Here is an 18,040-nt window from a genome sequence, read left to right as displayed (position 1 = left end):
GGGGGGGGGGGTGTGGGTGTGGGTGTGGGTGTGTGGGTGTGTGTGTATATATATAGATATATATGTATATATAATATGACTATGTCACTTCTCAAATAGATCTAGAGATTCAGTACAATCTGTATCAAATTCCCAGCTATTTTTTTTTTTACAGAAATTGACGAGCTGATCCTAAAGTTCATATGGAAGTGCAAGGGATTCAGTATGGGGCTGGGGGGGAGGGGTAGATATATTAGACTTCATCCAAATGTAAAGTTTTTATGCATGAGAAGACATGACAACCCATAGAATGGGAGAAAATAATGGCAAACCACATATCTGGATTCAATATCCAAAATATATAGGGAACTCTTTCAAGCCAACAATAAATTGACATCATTTAAAAATGGGCAAAGAACTTGAAAAAAATTTTTCTTCCAAAATAAATTACAAATAGCCAATATGTCCATGACAAGATGATCAATATTAGTCATCAGAAACATGCAAATAAAAACCACAACAAGATACCACTTCATACACACTAGAACATCTATAATCAAAAATCAATGTGGAATAAGATACAGGGAAATTGAAACCTTCATACATTGCTGGTAGGAATATAAAATGGTCTAGCCAGGTTGAAAAACAGTTTGAAAGTTCCTCAAAAAGCTGGGCATACAGTTCCTACATGATCAAACAATTCCACTTCTAGATAAATACCCAAGATACGTTTATAATAGCCAATAATTGAAAACAATCCTAATGTCTAATAGATGAATAGACAAAATGTGATATAACCATATAATAGAATATTATTCAGCCATAAAAAAAATCAAATACTGGGGCACCTAAGTGGCTCAGTTGGTTAAGCATCCAACTTTGGCTCAGGTCATGATCTCACGACTCATGAGCTCAAGCCCTGCATCAGACTCTGTGCTCATAGCTTTAGGCTCTCTGTCTCAGTCTCTCTTTGCCCCTCCCCCACTCACATTGTGCCTCTCACCCTCTCTCTCAAAAATAAAAAAATAAAAATTAAAAACAAATAATCAGGTACTTATTCTTACTACCACATAGAAGAACATTAAAATCATTATGTTATGTGAAAGAGGCAGATACAAAAGTCCACATATTATATGATTCCACCCGTATAAAATGTTCAAAATAGGAGTGACTGGGTGGCTCTGTCAGTTATGCATCCAACTCTTGATTTCATTTCAAGCCATGATCTCACGGTTGTGAGATCAAGTCCTGCATCAAGCCCCATGCTGAGCATGGAGACTGCTTAAGATTCTCTCTTCCTCTCTCTCTGCCTCTCCCCTGCTTGTGCTTTCTCTCCCCCCAAAAAAATGTCCAAAATAGTAACAATCATAAAACCAGAAGGCAGATTATGGAGTTGCAGGGGCTGTGATGGGAGGAAAATGACTACTAATGGCATGATGAAAACATTCTGGAATTAGATAATGGTGATGTTTGGACAACTTTGTGACTAATACTAAAAATAATGAAATATACGTCTATACATTAAAAGGGTAAATTTTATGGTGTGTGTTTTTTATTTCAGTAAAATAAATTAAAAGTAAAATTATGCTTTTAATACACAAATCACTGTGCACTCCACTGATTTGTCTAGGATAACCAGTGAGTTCTCTGACCCAGTCTGCAGTTGTCCAAATTATATACCTTTCCTCAGTACAAGTTTATTCTTCTGCCTTCACAATTAGACACTTTATATGTTTTGAAAAAACAAGAATTATTCACTAAATATCCCTGAAATTAATAAATCAAGCTGCTTCTAGCTCTTTGCAAACTACGTACCTGCTAGCTCTTAATAGTCCATACCAACATGCAAGGGTTTACACGAGTCTTCTTGCATGTATATATACACAATTTCTTTCTCCAATGGTCTTTCAGCTGTTTTCGGAGAACTGAGCATGTTCCCAAATATCTAAGCCCTGTGATGTTCCTTAGAATCACCACCACAACTGCTCCTCCACATACTTAATATTTTCTCAAGGCTCCTGCATCACTATTGCCTCTGCCTGTAATGCTCTTCCCAAAGATACCTATAAGGCTTACTACTTCCTTCAAACTGCTCAACTGTCAATCTCCTACTTTCATGACCATCCCTTTTAAAAACAGAACTCCCCTGTGGCCCAGCAATAGCACTGCTAGGGATTTACCCAAGGGATACAGGAGTGCTGATACATAGGGGCACAGGTACCCCAATGTTCATAGCGGCACTTTCTACAATAGCCAAATCATGGAAAGAGCCTAAATGTGCATCACCTGATGAGTGGATCAAGAAGATGTGGTATATATTCACAATGGAGTACTACATGGCAATGAGAAAGGTTGAAATCTGGCCATTTGTAGGAAAGTGGATGGACCTCGAGGGTGTCATGCTGAGTGAAATAAGTCAGGCGGAGGACAGATACCTTATGTTTGCACTCAGAGGTCTAACAGGAGAAACCTAACAGAGAACCATAGGGAGGGGAAAGGGGAAAGAGAGGTGGGGAGAGAGGGACACAAACCATGAGAGACTACTGAATACTGAAAACAAACCGAGGGCTGAAGGGGGAAGGAAGTGGGGGAAGGGGATGATGGTCATAGAGGAGGGCACTTGTGAGGAGAAGCACTGGGCATTATATGGAAACCAATTTGACAATAAACTATTATAAAAAAAAAAAAAACTCCCATTATACTCTGTCCCCCTTTGGTTTCATTGTATTTTCCTAGCTCTTATCTAACTGACTTAGAACACATATTCACATACATACATTTTTGCTTGTTTACTATAAGTGATAGACAGCGAAGTCCTAGACTTTAGTCTCAGCATCTAGAACTATGTCTAGTATAGAACAGATGCTCAAAAAATATTTGTTAAAGGGCACCTGCATAGCTCAGTCAGTCAAGCCTCAAATTCAGCTCAGGGCATGATCTCACAGTTCATGGATTTGAGCCCTGTATTGGGCTCTGTACTGACAGCTCAGAGCCTGGAGCCTGCTTCAGATTCTGTGTCTTCCTCTCTCTCTCACTGCCCCTCCCCTACTCATGGTCTGTCTGTCTGTCTCTCTCTCAAAAAACATATAATAAACATTGTAAAAAATAAAAAAGTATTGAATAAGTGAAAATTTATTTTAACACAATCTTCAAAATCACTGTTATTACCTATCCATTGATATATTACGAATTCTATAGATAGACTTCCTTATCCTCCTGAAAAAGCATAAAACTGGTAATTACTTTTAGACTTCCTATCTTTCAACCTTGAGCCCTCCCTTCCTTTAAAAGAACGGTTTGGGAGTTTTTGCCTCTCCAATGATAACTTTCCTAATCAGATGGATAGAGAGGGGAAAAAATTAATAAAGCAACCCCAAGATTTCTAATATACCCTAAATATATTTACAAAAAAAGCACCAAACATAAGTACAAACCTTGATAAGCAGGACAGTGTGTCTTTAGATAAAATACCATTTACTGTAATCTTTCCCAACAGGTGTGTAAAGGATTAGTAAAGCAAACTACTTGTTTGGCTGACCATATGACAATATTCCGGAAAGTACATCTCTAGAAAAAAGGAGATAGGCTTTCCTAAAAGAAACATGAGCATTTTACACTAACACTTTGAACCTGGATCTCCCTGTATAAGATGAATTCCCAGGGAATTGGATACAAACACATATATTAATGGAAGCAGAGGAAAATGCACCATTGTATATATAGATTTCCAATCAGAACAGAGGAATCTCTTATCTCTCAGCAAGAAATGTGTGAGATGAATTTCTCACTTAGCCAATTAATTTACACTTTAGTCACCAGTGCTGGAAGGTAGTTTGGCCAACTTAGTGGTCTAAAGCTAAAATGAGTAACAATAATTCACATTTATAAAGGGCTTCAGAATATTAATTATTTAATCCACATTATATTGCTGCATGATAATTCAGAATCATTGCTTGTGCTTTTTAGGCTGGAGAAACTGATCTAAATCAATTAAAATCCATGCTAAAAGCAGAGTTCCTGGCCTTCATGTTGCTGTTTAGTCCATTTTGCCTTGCCACTCAGCCCTTTGGACTCTGTGATGGGTTAATTAACCTCTCTTGCTTTGAATTTGTCCATAAAATGGTGATACTAAGACTAACCTTACAGTAGTATATTGTGCGATTTAATTGATTTTTGGAAAGCACTTCCAGATCTATGGAAGGAAAGTATTCGTTGTAAATATCTCAATTGATTTTAAATGATAAATGATCATTTTCACATCATTTATCAACAGCAATAGTGACAGAGATATTGAATAATATATAAAATGATGAAAAATTCTTTCCATCACTCAAAGAAAGAGTGCTTGAAACCCCACCTCCATTCAACCAGCCATGACTCAATCGTTGGAAGAGAGGCTATGATTCATTCCTTCCATGACTAACCACGCTAACGTGCATTTCCCAGTACAGTCAGAATATTGTCTGTTCCTGACAATGTGATTTCTCATTTATGCTTGTATTTTAAGTATGTGTACAATATCTCAACTTCCTACACACTTCTATGCAGTTTGGAGTGTAAGTTGTCTGAGAAAAGGACACAATTTATTTGATTCATATTTTACAGTGCTCTGACCAGACCTACAGACATTTGTTTTAGCACTAATATCTTAAGTGTTACTATAAACTCATTTACTTACAAACAAACATTTTATAGTTTCAATGAAAATGCTATCAACATTGCAGATCTCAAAGAATTATTTCATTTGTTTCTATTTTCTAAAATAAGTTTTTCTATATAATACTTTATAAAAAGTGTTGAACTTAATTCTGAAAAAAATGCAACTAAGTTATTTCATCTTAAAACTACAAATAAATAAGTACTTTTATTTCAGACATGACCCAAAGTTGAAGCCCAAAACCATATAACCTAGAATTATATGGTGATAAAATGTTGGTGTTTAGTACAAGAAATGAAATACTAAGCCTTAAAATGTATCTAACGGATGGTTTGTAGCCACCTTCAATCAAAACTCGATACCCATTGATTTTTTTCCCCAAAACGTGAAGCCCAGTTCCCCTCTTAATGATCTCTCTAATGTAGAACTCCACACCCAACAGCGAGTCTCCACATTTCTCCCAGTCAGATGTATAGGCTTATGACAGCACAGTCTTTAATAAGACACAAATTCCATTAAAATACTGGCTTGAAAAGGAAAAAGCCATAATTGGAATGTGCCAAACAGATTCTACCTATCTGTTAGCCTAGCTTCACAATACCAGTGCATCCTCAGTTGAAGACAAATCCTAAAATCAATGAGGGTATCCCAAGTTTTGATATCTATGAGGATCCCATTTAATCTATTCATATCTCCTTTATGATAGCCTCTGGATTACAGAGATATGTGTGTGTGTGTGTGTGTGTGTGTGTGTGTGTGTGTGTGTCCTATCTCAACCTACTTAGCAAACACACATCATCCTACCTGTATAACAAGAGAAATGCCCTGAGTTTTAAGTTATATTGTTACATCTCTTATATGCATTACCTTATTTTATATACTAAGATAAAACCTCTTATCAATTTAAGCTTTCACAAATGGTTAAACATCATTTATATGTGCTTTTTTGGCATCACCTTTAAGTAAGAAACTTTCCTATTCAGAGTCCTATTCAGAGGCAAGAATCAAAGAGATTAACCCAACAAATACAAATGGATGTAAGTAAAGATTATTCTCAACTACCAACTTGTGACAATTTGCATAAAATTACTAAATAAAACATCTTCACATGATTACTCAAAGTATCTATGTAACTTAAAAATCTCAAGGTTAGGAACACCTGGGTAACTCAGTTGGTTAAGCATCTGACTTCAGCTCACATCATGATCTCACAGTTCAAGGGTTTGAGCCCCATATTGGGCTCTGGGCTGACAGCTCAGAGGCTGGAGCCTGCTTCAGATTCAGTGTCTCCCTCTCTCTCTCTGCCCCTCCCACACTTGTATTCCATCTCTCAGAAATGAATAAACATGAAAAACGTTTTTTATCTCAAGATTAACACCCATTGGCATGGTTATTATTAAAAGGGGAGGAGGAAGGAATATTACATTTTGGCCAGGATGTAGAAAAATTAGAACCCTCATGCACTCCTAGTGGAAACAGAAAATGGTACAGCCACTGTGAAAAACAATTTGTCAGCTCCTCAAAAAGTTAACCATAGAATTATCATATGACCCAACAATTCCAATCTTAGGTATATACTCAAAAGAATTCATAGCAAGGTATCAGATGTGTGAGCACCAGTGTTCATAGCAGTATTATTTCCAGTAGCCAAAAAGTTTATGTCCATCTCAGTGTCGCCATATCTATCCCACCATTGCATCATTCCATGTATACAAGGTCTACATAAAAGGCAGATTCATAGAGACAGAAAGCAGAATGGAGGTCATCAGGGGCTGGGCTAAGGGGGAATGGGGAGCTTATTATTTAGTGGGGACACGTTGTCTGCTTAGGAAGATGAAAGGAGGATGTGAGGGCGATTTGGCTGCGACATCTGTCACCCCATTGATCGCCAGGGTTGATTCTGTTGATCTGGCTGGCTAGGCGGGTGTCCCCTTCCTCCCTCACCGCTCCATGTGCATCCCTACCGAAGCTGTGCGCTCGGTTGAAGAGGATGACCATCCCCGATAGAGGAGGACCGTTCTTCGGTCAAGGGTATACGAGTAGCTGCGCTCCCCTGCTAGAACCTCCAAACAAGCTCTCAAGGAAGATGAAAGGATTCTAGAAATCGATGGTGATGATGGATGCATGGCACTGTGAGTGTACTTAATGTCATGGAATTATACACTTACAGTGGCTAAAACAAATTTCAGGTTGTGTATATATTACCAAGGGGGAAAAAAACCACCTCAAAGCTGACTAGGAATCATTTTGGTGTATTTGTTCAGAATTATTTGTTTTCACTTAACCCATTATGTTTTTCATAGAAATTAGAGGTCTTAGTTAGTCCCCAATACATGTAATATAAATGTGTGTGTGTCTATATAAAAGCCAATTTCAGAAGATGGAAAAAGGCATACATGGCATTCTGATTTATGAAATGAGGGAGTAAACATAAAATTTACCTTTGTAATTTCACTGAAGTTTACAGTAAAATATCCTTCTTGAGGTTTATTAAACTCTAATCATTTTCTTGAAAGATTAGCAGCAATTATCATTAAGGTTTAAGCATTTAACTGTGACTACTGCAATAAATCTTATTAAAATAACTGAAACATACTTTTTTCGCATGTGGCAACCTGTCTCTGAATCACAACCATCTGTAAGTGGTGATTGCCTGGTGCACACAGATGGGAAGAAAACAAGGATCAGGCTATACCATTCTTTCCTCATTGCTTGGTACCAAACAAACTGAAATCTGAGTCAGACTATTTGCATTTGAAAGATTATATGATCGCTGTAATTAACAAATACTCCTTGGCTTCCAGATATAAAAATACATGATAGGTACCTGATTGAAAATAACACTTGAACTGTACAGCCTCTCTTTCTAATCTCTGACAGCCTATAAAAAAATCAGACGTTAACAATAGAGGAGCAGGTTTCAAGTTTTTATAGCACACAATTCCTTTACAGATTTAAAATGACAGAAGACGGGAACAGCATAATTTATTCTTTCTGGCTTGCGGCACAGAATCATGAAGGCTCTTGGTCCATAACTTCAGGACTACACTAAATTCCTGCCAGCCTAAATCACTTACAAAGGTGAGCATCTGCACCGCCTTGCTTTTCCTTCAAGGCAGGAAACAACAGACCCATGTTATCACAAAGCCCAAATCATGAAGTAAAAAAGAAAGGAGGCCAAAAATCAACAAGTTTAACATCTATCTCAGTGTCATATCATTTTGGCCAATAACACTTGCCCCTAATTTATTAATAGTCAGAAAAGGGAACGAGATTTCAACGCTGCATAATGACATAGAGCACTGAGTTTGGAGTTGACCAAGTCTTGCCTTGGAGCATGAGCTAATTACAGAAATGTACCAAGGCCAAATTACTTAAGATTTTAAGCTCAATTTCCCCATCTGTAAATTAGAAGAAACAAGATATTTACACACACACACAGTTCCAGTGAGGTCTGAGCAAGGAAATTTAAAAAGGTGCTTGCCACATTGGCAGGGAAACAATGTGTTTTGGTTGAATGAATAAATACTATGTCTAGGGGCGATGATAAGTTACCATACCATCTAAGTGAGTAATTCTGTCAATGAGGTCTTTTTTTGACCTTAACTTCAGATAATTTCTGACTGTGCCAAGAGTCTGTTTCATAATTAAAACCATGGACTGAGATAGAGTCAGACTGCCAAATCCTACTTCTTCCACTTACTACATGACTTTGGCAAGTTACTTGACTTCTCTATGCTTCACCTTACATGTCTCTAAAGTAGGGACAATAGTAATCCATTCAAAGTTTTGAGGGGAGGATTAAATGGGTTAATATATTTAACTAGGCCAGGCATCGATCACTGTCAAGAAATATCAATTAGCCCCTATTTATTCGTAAACAGGTCCCTGGGAATATAATAAAAGACAGACATAGTCCTTGACCTCATGGAGTTTACAGACTACTAGAAAGACAGAGGTTTTTTTAAAAAATACAAAAATACATAACTACAAGTTGAAAGAAAGAACGAGAGGATCTGAGTATGATTAGGGCAGATCTCATTAATATTTGAGCTAATTATTTCATGTCACGTTCTTCATCTGGAAGATCTCAATATGTACATAATAGCTATAGTAGAAAACATATAAGCATCATAAAGTAAAGACGCTAGTAAACAGAAAGCTTTGGTGCATGTCAGTTTCTTTCTTCCCTTTTCTCCATGATATCTGATCATTTAGATTAAGTACTTGCCTTTTTCACTGTTTGTCTGCAGATTATTATTATTATTATTATTGCAGGGAAAAGTTTCTTAACCTCAAATGACCTCATTCTTTGAGACACCAGATGCTGAAGGATATTAAAATTATATTTAAAACAGTGTTACATTCAAATTAAGATGTATTTTCTGCTAGATTACATTTTTAAAAGACAGTCATCACATATTATATACACTTAGATATCAAATGACTGCATTTACATTTGAACCAAAATAAAAGATGAAAGTGGTTAATGAAGTTCTAATTCATTGCCTTGAATGTTTTTAGCCTACTACATCCAAATTATTTTTTAAATAACTACCACTAGAAAGGCTAATGCAGTGCAGATGACTCCCCAAATATTTGCAATAGGTCACGTGAGTGCCGCGACGGCATCTCAACAATTGACTATAATAGATTTAAGGGAGAATGATAGGCTGCCTTGACATTTAAATAGATAATATTTTCTATTAAATCTTTTTTAAAAAACCTTGATTAACACCAGAAATATTTCTCACTTTACCAAAAGAAACCCTCATTAAGGAAATTTTCACTGACTTACATACAATATGCTCATCTGTGCACCATGAACTTGTTTTTACTCTATATTCAAAGCTGTATGTTTATTTCTCTGTTATAGTTCAGTTCTAAAAGCCAAAAATATGAAACAGATGTGGTGACTTTCTGTGTACTGTGAAGCACAATTATGCTTCTTTGAATTGCTTAGGCTAAACAGTTGCCCTCCCTGGAGCATATCGAAACTGCTTGAGATTCTTTACAGCCAAGAATCCAGCTTGCTACCTGTCAGGAACTGGAATTGGCAGGCCACAGCTGGTTGATTGCACTGTATGCTCCCCTACTGTCCTCCCAACCAAAGACTGTGAAACAGGAAAAATAGAGAGGAAAACTGTAGCTAAATGAGTATGCTGTCTTATCCTTAAGAAAAGATCGAGCTGTTTGATAGTGCATATCAAGGTCCCACGTTATGTGGACCATTTAACAGCACTCAAAAAACAGTTTAGATATTGTCCTGCTTCTGAGTTTACAGGCAGCATGGGCAATAGCCAGGAGCAAATAAAGAAAAATCTTCCGAATTATTTGTCACAGCTATGAGGCCTTAAAACCTATAGCTGCCTATGCAGCTAGATTAGCCTATGCATCAAAAGTGCAAATGGTGATTTTTCTTTTGCTGAGAATAGTTTTAAAACATGTGGAAATTGCTATAATTGAAGAGAAAGCTTGAAACAAATGGTAATTTTTGTTCTCAAAAAGGAAACTTTCTTCAGGCTGTGGGAGGTGAGAAAAGGAAGTTTCCTTTTCTTCTAAAATGAGTGAATGCTGAAAATAATGGCATTCATGGAATTTTGAATTGGTCTTGTGAGTGTACAAGTTCAAAAAGGGTTTTAAAACAAAAGTAACAACAGATATATTCATATAGGGACATTTACAGAGCGCCATGCTCCTGGGGGCTGTAAGTTTGATATAAATAAGCACATCAGCAGTCTCATAAATGTACGTTATTCCTCAAAGGGAACCATGCATCACCATTCATTCATTCAGCACTCACTTATTCAATGGAGACCTGGGCATTACACTGGATGTGGAGGATACTGAAATGAAAAGACTAAAAATATGTGGCAAGATATGCACACGAAAAGGGGGAAGAGACATTCAAAAGACATGTAACAGATAAATATTTTTAGTGCTAATGAGTACTCATTTCCCCTTGTATTCAAGCCTCTACATCTTGGGAGAATAGAAATGAGTATATGGAAGGCAGAGAGAGACATTTGGCCTGCATCATCTTAGATTTTATTATCATTACCTAGCAATCAGGGCAATTTCAGATCAATGCTCAAATTACAATGACTTCTTCTATCAATTCCATCATACTCTCAACATACCCCTCATATAAAGCCAAAAAAAGTGAGAGGTAACATTATCAGGATAGCTTGCCACCACTGCTCTTTAAATGAAGAGATATCTGATCCTACCTGGTCATTTTCAGTTTTATTGACCTCTTGTGATCATTTTCATCTATCTGAAAAAACTAAGAAAAAAAACCTGATACTTTTTCCCCCTCAACATCTTTGCTATGATCCAGCACTGTGCAGGCTATGGGCGGCGCTGTAGCCCAGACCCGTGCTCCATTCTTTAGACTTTCTAGTCTAAAGACTAGTCTAGTCTAGACTTTTAAGGGAGGTCGTGTGTCCATATTCACCCAAAAAGGATCGAGTGTCTTTAGAGATTAAGAAACAATAAGGCACAATGCAGGGCTGCTGTGTCCCATTACCCAGCATCACTTATACCAAAGAGAAGGACGAGTGTTGTAGTTCCTGGGAACAGGTTTTATATGGCTGTAATTCGAGCAGAGAATGGATTCATCTGAGTGTTGGCTCTGCACTGTGTTGGCAATTAGCTCTAGTGGGGCCGGGTACTTTGGGGTATAGTAGAGAAAGACCAGTCCTAGAGCCTACCTCGACTCACCTCACTGAGAACTTTTCTGTCTTAAATCTAAACCAATTCCTTGAAGTTATTAGATACAGATAATTTAATGCATGTATCCTGTAGTTCCACATCAAGGGATAAAGTAGAACATTCTTGGATGAAAAGTCCATGAAGTACATGTAAATGAATCTTTAAGTGGTCAATAGATCCAAATCAGTAAAACTGTAAAAGTATACTTGCTTCATGAGACTTCTGTAAAAGAATTCTAGTCTTGGAAGTAGGCTTCTTGTATAAACTACTCTATTTCCACCAGTTGTGAGCAAAACAATGACTCTTAAATCAAAGCCATCTACCCTTAAGATTCAGCAAAAGGCAGACAAAGTTTGCCTCAGTTCTTGATCCACTATGTTAATATTACATCCTAACAAATTACAAATAGTTACAGTTGCTGTGATAATAGTATATGAAAAGTTCACCAGATCAAAGAGGAAGAGATTACTCAAAGCAGCCAATAAAGTCCTTATCTAAGACACTACCCTTTAACGGAGACTTGAGTTTGCCAGGGATGAAAGGAGGCAGAGAGCACTGCAGATTGAGACAACAGCCTGTGCAGAAGCCCAGCAGTCTGAAAGCACATGAGAGCCTGGGATGTGTGAGTGACTGGGAGTCAGGAGATGCAAGAGGTAAGGCATGTCAGCAGGCGTGGGTACTGGAACTTCTGTCTCAGACCATGGAGCACCATTTCATAATTTTAAGGAGTGGTGTAATGGGATCCAACAGTGAGCAGAGGTCGGAAGCCCCATTTTCATTCACAAGTGCCACCACAAATACTGCACTGTGTATAAATATATAATCCTGTATGTGCATAATTTCCATTACAAGCTGTTAGGTGCATTTCTCTCAGAGAAGTTTGGAAACAGTAACTCATCAATTGAACAGACAAGGTAGAGAGACCATGGAAATATGCTGAATCGTTTCTACAGAAATCTCCAATTACAATGAACTTTAATTATTCAAAAATAAAATATGTTACTTGAATTCCAGGGATCTGAACTGCAGAACTTTCAATGTCACTACCACATAAGCTATAAACTACAGTGTTTTAAAAACAGAAAAGGAAAGAAGTCTTTCAAATTGTAAAAATGTTAATTATTTAACATAATGTTTGCCACCCCCATAATAGCTTCTCCTAAAGTGTGTGGAATAATTTATATATAAATATGTAGATGTATACAAACTGAAATGCCAAACATTGAAAAGAAACTCAAATGAGTGGGTATTTACATATGGAATAGAGCTCATAAGAAACCGTGTTTTTGTGATAATGAGATGTTTTCCAAGCTCTCCTTCATTCTGGAAATTTACTCAGAGACAAGCCCATATATTCATAAGACAACAAAGAAATTAAAAAGGCAGACTTTGAAGCCTTAAAAGATAAGATCTGACGTAAGAAATGGCCATTGTGCCATCTCAAGTTCAATGAGTGTCATAGAGTGAAGTGAAAATTCCCAAGCTAAAGAAGAGGGAAAATCCTTCAGCTAACCATTTCTGTAACTGATGGAGGACAGACACTATTCTGAAGCCAGTGAAACTTTAAATTCATTTAATCCCCTGTTTGGGTAAATTCTATAAGGATCATTACCTATGTACAATTATAGGAAATAAACAGAGAGGAAAAGAAAAGTTTTCTCCCTAATATTTAGTAAATAGGTGCTGGGATTTATGATCCAAATAGAAAACAAGGTAATAAATTTGTCTTCAAATTAATGTGAAAACTACTGTGTTTTCAGTTTTCTAATTCAATACAATGTGGGCATCTGGGTGGCTCAGGGGGTTAAGCATCCAACTCTTGATTTCAGCTCAGGTCATGATCTCAAGGTTCCTTAGATTGGGATCAACATGGACACACCATTTTTGGAGCCTGCTGGGAATCACCCTCTTTCCGTCTCTCTCTGCCCCTCTCTTTACTCATGCACACACACACTGTCTCTCTCAAAATAAACAAATGAACTTTCAAAAAGTTCAGCATAATGTAATCAGCTGCCTTGTTAGCAACATAGAACCTCCTCAAAGGGACATCGTATTATATAAGGAAAACATGAAAAATGGCTTTAAAGCCCAATGTTATTTCAACAAGCATATCAATTACAAAACTATTACACTTCTCATCTAGAAGTGATATCCCAATTACTCACTTAATTAATCAAGCTTCTTTCCATTATGGAGGATAAAAACCCAACTCAAACCAGCTTAAAACAAAAAGGGACTCTATTACCTAACATGGTAAAAGCATGTGCTGAATCCAGTAGCTCTAATAAATTCATCAGACCACTGTCTATATCTCTCTGTCTTAACTCTGTTTCCCTCTGTGTTGGCTTTATTGTCAAATAAGCCTTTCCTGAGCTGGATAAAAATGATGACTAATAGCTCCAGGAGGACTTTGTCGGTTTAGTAACCCAAATAGAAAGGGAGTGTCTCTCTTCCAATAGTTTCTGCCAAAACCTCAAACTAACTTAGATGGAGCTTGAAGAAAATTCTCACTTCTGAATTGTTTGTTCCATCCATGAAGTGTGTGGAGTGTATGATACTGAATGGCAAGACCTGGCCCACTCCTGGGACCATGGTGACTTCAGTCCTTCTGGGTTATACTGACCAAGAATGAAGAATGGATAGTTCCTGCAAAGACATATTGACTGGAAAAATATATTTTTTCATTGCACAGATAAAATATCATCAGTTATTTCTGAGTTGTTTCATACATGTATTTTTAATGAAACAACATCTCATAGTTTCAGATACTTGTGTTATCTGTAAGGACGGGCACTAAACCATGTTTATGCCCTGGCCAGTGCTCTAAAGCCAAGAGGAAATACGGCAATTCTCATTTGCTGACAAAATCAAAAGTGTTTCTTGGCCTCAGAACAATTCCATGTACTTGTTTCTTCTGATTCATTTAGATTCAAGTAGCTTAAACAACTCTTTCAGGGGTACCTGAGTGGCTCAGTTTATTAAGCATCTGACCAGCTCAGGTCACGATCTCACAGTTCGTGGATTCAAGACCTCTCTCGGGCTAATTGTGGACAGCGCGCTTTGAATCCTCTGTCTATCCCTCTCCCATGTGTGCTCGCTCGCTCTCTCTCACTCTCAAATAAATAATTTTTTTAATTCTTTTAAAGACAGTCTACTACAAAGGAGTGGGAAAGGGAGTTACATACAGGTGACTACATATAGGTATACTGAAAATTTACATAGTAGCAGGGATGATCATAAGAGGCCAGGGATAAAGCCCTGTAAGTAAAAATCAGAAGTCCCAGGAAGCCAATAAAGTCAGGAAGGTAGGACTAGAAAGACAGGGTCCAGAATCTGGGGATTCATAGGTTTAATAAGGACCATGGTAAGAAGGGGAAAAAATTGTGGTTCTAAAGAAAAGGATGTTTTTTGCAGTCTTTTAGAACTTCTACTTAAAGCTGAATATTCAAAGACAAGTTCTCACCAACTAGAAATAGATTTCCATTCAGAAGTATCAATAGGGTTCCCCATGTGTGTTTTTATCCTATTTGAAGAAAAGGAAGAAGACTAGGGCTTGGTGAGCTTCAAATAGATGTGGCCAGGTGGCCTAAAAATGTCAGTCCTAATCATGAACAGTCATGAGATCATTGCCTGAAATTTTTTTTTTAATCTTTTCACACATTCCTATTTCTAGTATACAGAAAGATATGGCTGAAGGCCACGTTGATTGATACTGCTTCAGTCACAGGAAATGTAGCATGGCCAGGTTACTAGCAGATCTCCAATTGGCTCAACTGTGGCCTTCTCAAATATCATGTGATTTGGGACTGAGTCACAGTTTTATACTACAGTACTAAATATTCTTGATTCATATATCCTAAATTAAGTGGGGAAATGAGCAAAGTTATAGTATTAAAAATTGAGAGGTCTATTTAATTCTCTATGGGAAAGCCCTTGGGACAGCTGTACAATAACTACTAATGATGAGTTGATGGCAATGTCAATTTAAGGTGGTTGATGAGTTTTGTAAACTTTCATTGTCTATGTTCCAGGTACTGTGCTAAATGTTAACGTAATACACAGTAACAAAGAAATTGTCAAATAATGTGACCAGTGTTACTCACAAATTGATAAAAACGGTGACATGACTACAAAGGAGCATAGGAGAAAAGTTTCTAACATTTGAACTAGACACAAAGATGAGTAGGCATTTGTCCACTTAAAAACTTAAGAGAAGGGCATTGCTGGCAGAACATTCATAAAGACACAAAGGGATAATATATTTGGTAAAAAATGAGTCCAGTTACTAGAGCACAAGCATGAAGTGAGAGGTGACTTGCAATTTGGCCTTTATCAGCATCTACAAGAAGAAATATATGCCAAAGTAATTTTTTTCATTTTTTAAATTTATTTTTGAGAATGAGAAAGAGAGCATGAATAGGGGAGGGGCAGAGAAAGGGAGGACAGAGGATCTGAAGCAGGCTCCATGCTGACAGGAGAGAGAATGGGTGGCTCAAACTCATGAATATAAACCATGAGATCATGACCTAAACTGATGAGATTATGACCTGAACCAAAATCAAGTTGGATGCTTAACCAATTGAGCCATCCAGGGGCTCCCAAAGTAATTTTGTTTGAAGTTTAAACTTAGTGAGTCATGAGGTGTTTTCTCTAAAAAAGTAAAGATGATCTCTTCATATTTAGTTTTGGAGTAATATAGTTGTTCTACCAGTGGGAAAGGAGGACACAAGGAACAATGAGATAGCAGTAGAATGAAGAGAAACTGAATTAAAGACATAGAACTGGTGGAATTTGGTGACCAATTTCAAATCACTATGGAAAGAGTAGAAATAATTGATAATATATATCCAAGACTTCTACCTTCAGAAATTAAAACAAAAACAAAAAAAAATGTGAAACTACTTACCAAACTTAAGGTCTTAAAAACTGGAGCATTACTGTCCACCAAATCCACGCTCCCCTTCTATCTAGGCATGCCAGTGGGCTCCATCTCCCAAATCCCTTTGCAGTTAACTGGATCTTAAAACAAGCAGACCTTTTGTAAGGACCTCTCATATATTAAGGTAATTAAATATGAACTTAAAATTTTGAACCTCAGGAGAAATGTCAGGTGTGACATTCTGATAGGACTGAGGACTAATACATACTCAAGCCATGAGAATGAGTGGAGAACTCCCTTTATACCACCACACCAAACCTAACCTCTGACAAGACACCAATTATTATTTTATATTATTCCTATAACATTAAATATAAGATTAAGAAACTGAAAATATGATTGAATACATAATATTGGAAAAACAACAGCAAGGAAAATCTAATAGTACCTTTTATCATCTGTGATCAGATATAGGAGATACAAAGAACTAGACAGAAAGTAGCTCATGTTATTTTATTCCAACCCACAATCATAATCATGTAGCACATATGTACAGCTGATATTCCTCATTATGAGTATCTAGTAAATATAAAGCTCAGATCCTGTTATATTTATTTCTTTATATCCACCACATTGCAAAACTATTTGAGGGATCCCAAACACTATATTCTGCAACATATGAAAATTTTACCCAAGTTGTGAAGAGCTATATGTGGACCTATGTATAAACATTTAGGTAAACAGTGTAGAATTGACTATACTTTTATATTTCAAATGATTAGAATATACACAAATCTTCTCTTTTACTCATCTGAGACCTGAGAACAGAAGAAGATAAAAATGGAAAAATACTGGGGCGCCTGGGTGGCTCAGTCGGTTAAGCCTCCGACTTCGGCTCAGGTCAGATCTCACGTTCGTGGGTTCGAGCCCCGCGTCAGGCTCTGTGCTGACAGCTGGCTCAGAGCCTGGAGCCTGCTTTCAGTTCTATGTCTCCTTCTCTCTCTGCCCCTCCCCCTCTCATGCTCTGTCTCTCTCTGTATCAAAAATAAATAAAACATTTTAAAAAATGGAAAAATACTAAAATGCAATTTCTGGGGAGAAAATGATATTCTACTAACATTTAGAAATGTTTCCATTAATTTCCAGCAGGAATTAATTCTTAATTATAGGAATTTAAAATTCCTATCTTAGTTAAACTATAAAGATAAAATGGTTTGTGTCCAAGCAGCATTATTCTGTAGTATTACTTTGATCTAAACATTAAAAAGCCCCACCTGAAAAACTACTACTCCCAGAAATACAACATTAACACTATACTTTGAATTGCTCCATGAAAATTCTAAGAATATAGGAGGGAAAATTACTTATACTTTAAACATCCCCTGCTTCACTTTTATTCGAGTATTTCCCATTTAAGTATTGACCAAGTTTGCTTTTACTTAGTTTCTGAGAGCCTGCAGGCAAAAAATTATAAGGTGTCTGAATTATTTATTTTAAAACTTTAAAGGAATCTGAGGCATCTCATGTATTTTATAGACTTTGAATCGATCACTGTCAACTACTAGTAATGTAGGCTCAATGATCCTATAAGCCCAAATGGCTATTTTGTACCCAAATGAAAAATGTCATGTGAGCCCTTTGGCCTTGGAGAATCTAACCCAGAAGTGACTTATTTATGCGAACTATATGCTTTAGTCACTAATAAATCATACAACCATCATCTATGAAGAAACAGATTTTCTTTATATTAAGTTATGGAAGTCAGTGATGGCTGTGAGGTGAGCTGATTAGAAAGTAGTCTGTAAATCCAA

At 36.9% G+C, this 18,040-nt stretch overlaps 1 long non-coding RNA gene across 3 annotated transcripts in view; it reads right to left on the bottom strand.

The window, feature by feature from the left end:
• The window catches only part of LOC115294637, a 365,947-nt gene extending 349,581 nt beyond the window's left edge, over positions 1 to 16,366 (bottom strand). For all 3 annotated transcript variants that reach the window (XR_003910018.1, XR_003910019.1, XR_003910020.1), the window contains exon 1: positions 16,257 to 16,366. This is a non-coding gene — a long non-coding RNA (uncharacterized LOC115294637). The remainder of the gene's footprint in view (positions 1 to 16,256) is intronic.
• Positions 16,367 to 18,040: the final 1,674 nt, after the last annotated feature.

Source organism: Suricata suricatta, chromosome 6, assembly GCF_006229205.1.
Source record: "Suricata suricatta isolate VVHF042 chromosome 6, meerkat_22Aug2017_6uvM2_HiC, whole genome shotgun sequence".
In the NCBI taxonomy this organism is placed as follows: domain Eukaryota; kingdom Metazoa; phylum Chordata; class Mammalia; order Carnivora; family Herpestidae; genus Suricata; species Suricata suricatta.
The sequence above is the reverse complement of the archived record's forward strand: the minus strand, read 5'-3'. Positions and strand labels throughout refer to the sequence as shown.